This window comes from Anomaloglossus baeobatrachus, chromosome 3 (genome assembly GCF_048569485.1).
Source record: "Anomaloglossus baeobatrachus isolate aAnoBae1 chromosome 3, aAnoBae1.hap1, whole genome shotgun sequence".
Lineage (NCBI taxonomy): Eukaryota > Metazoa > Chordata > Amphibia > Anura > Aromobatidae > Anomaloglossus > Anomaloglossus baeobatrachus.
This window is the reverse complement of record NC_134355.1, coordinates 697,100,649-697,103,148: the sequence shown is the minus strand read 5'-3', so window position 1 is coordinate 697,103,148 and position 2,500 is coordinate 697,100,649. Positions and strand designations below refer to the sequence as shown.

At 41.4% G+C, this 2,500-nt stretch overlaps 2 non-coding genes across 2 annotated transcripts; both read right to left on the bottom strand.

The window, feature by feature from the left end:
* Nucleotides 1–1,186: 1,186 nt before the first annotated feature.
* Nucleotides 1,187–1,268, bottom strand: TRNAS-AGA (transfer RNA serine (anticodon AGA)). The gene has a single exon. It is a non-coding gene; the product is annotated as a tRNA-Ser (tRNA).
* A 247-nt stretch (nucleotides 1,269–1,515) lies between these two features.
* Nucleotides 1,516–1,588, bottom strand: TRNAA-AGC (transfer RNA alanine (anticodon AGC)). The gene has a single exon. It is a non-coding gene; the product is annotated as a tRNA-Ala (tRNA).
* Nucleotides 1,589–2,500: the final 912 nt, after the last annotated feature.

Below are 2,500 nucleotides of genomic sequence, written 5' to 3'. Positions count from 1 at the left end.
CGTACGAGGAATAATGAAGGACCAAGTATAGAATATTACCACCGTACGAGAAATAATGAAGGACCGAGTATAGAATATTACCACCATACGAGGAATAATGAAGGACCGAGTATAGAATATTACCACCAAACAAAGAATAATGAAGGACCGAGTATAGAATATTACCCCCGTACAAGGAATAATGAAGGAACGAGTATAGAATATTACCACCGTACGAGGAATAATGAAGGACCGAGTATAGAATATTACCACCGTACAAGGAATAATGAAGGACCAAGTATAGAATATTACCACCGTACGAGGAATAATGAAGGACCAAGTATAGAATATTACCACAGTATGAGGAATAATGAAGAACCGAGTATAGAATATTACCACCGTACAAGGAATAATGAAGGACAGAGTAGAGTATAGAATATAACCACCGTACGAGGAATATTGAAGGATCGAGTACAGAATATTACCACTGTGCAAGGAATAATGAAGGACCAAGTATAGAATATTACCACCGTACGAGGAATAATGAAGGACCGAGTATAGAAAATTACCACCGTACGAGGAACAATGAAGGACGGAGTATAGAAAATTACCACCGTACGAGGAACAATGAAGGACCGAGTATAGAATGTTACCATCGTACAAGGAATAATGAAGGATCGAGTATAGAATATCACCACCGTACGAGGAATAATGAAGGACCGAGTATAGAATATTACCACCGTACGAGGAATAATGAGGGACAGAGTATAGAATATTAACACAGTATGATGAATAATAAAGGACCGAGTATAGAATATAACCACCGTACGAGGAATAATGAAGGACCAAGTATAGAATATTACCACTGTGCAAGGAATAATGAAGGACCAAGTATAGAATATTACCACCGTACGAGGAATAGTGAAGGACCGAGTAGGTCTGTGCCTTGTACATTAGTGTCCAACCCTTTCAGTGACTTACACAGTCTCCACCTATAGGTGGCAGTAGAGAGCTGGATCACTTTTATCATGTACAGTCACACAGAAAATTATGTGTAACGCTGATTAGTCAGCCATGGAGGAATGACAGGTACAGTCCACCTCCTATACACACCGGAGTACAGTCCACCTACACCAGACTCCTATACACATTGGCCTCCAATTCTCACATTAAATGAGATTTTTGAATAAAGAAAAAAAAAAAAAAACGTAGTCGGCAGGATTTGAACCTGCGCGGGGAGACCCCAATGGATTTCTAGTCCATCGCCTTAACCACTCGGCCACGACTACAGCTGTGAGGGCAGATTGTGGAGTCACCGGCTCATTATCTACACAATTTGCCCTATTCTGAGGGGGGAGGGGAACATCAATGTCACCGACTCAGCGCTCAACTCCACAATATGACCAAAGGAGGAAAGTCACCTCATACTGTAATAGGGAGGTACTGGGTCAGGTCAGGACTAAGTAGGTAAGAGTCAACATTAAAAATAGCCAATATTAAAAGAAAAGCAAAAAAAAATTCAGCAAAAGGTAATTTTGGAGAATGCGGGCATCGATCCCGCTACCTCTCACATGCTAAGCGAGCGCTCTACCATCTGAGCTAATTCCCCTCAATGGTGATCTCTGCTGTCACTAGTGACATCGACCTGAATCAGTCAGTAACGCTGTCCTATTTGATTATCTGATGGAATTATCCTGGAGAATCTTCCTCAATATCAGTGAGTGCCGGTCTGTCTACTATTCCCTATTAATAGCATCAGGTCACAAAATTGCGCCCATCCTGTAATGTCACATATACGCGGGGGAGACGCCGGGTGATGACTCCTGACCAGTGCACACTTCTCCCACACTCAGAGGGAGGTACGTTCCAGCAATGCCATAGTTAATATTCACCTCCGGCCATATCTGAGGGTCCAGGGGACCTAATAATAGAGACCGGTGAGAATCCTGGCATAGGTCCCAGCTGCCGAGAGGAGAAAGGACGACATCAACCTCAGTCACAGAGGAGCACGGAATAATGAAGGACCGAGTATAGAATATTAACACAGTATGAGGAATAATGAAGGACCGAGTATAGAATATTAACACAGTACGAGGAATAATGAAGGACAGAGTATAGAATTTTACCACAGTATGAGGAATAATGAAGGACCGAGTATAGAATATTACCACAGTACAAGGAATATTGAAGGACCGAGTATAGATTGTTACCACAGTACAAGGAATAATGAAGGACCAAGTATAGAATATTACCACAGTATGAGGAATAATGAAGGACTGAGTATAAAATATTATCACAGTACGAGGAATAATGAAGGACCGAGTATAGAATATTACCACCATACGAGGAATAATGAATGATCGAGTATAGAATATTACCACCATACGAGGAATAATGAAGGACCGAGTATAGAATATTACCACCGTGTGAAGAACAATGAAGGACCGAGTATAGAATATTACCACCGTGTGAAGAACAATGAAGGACCGAGTATAGAATATTACCACAGTATGAGGAATAG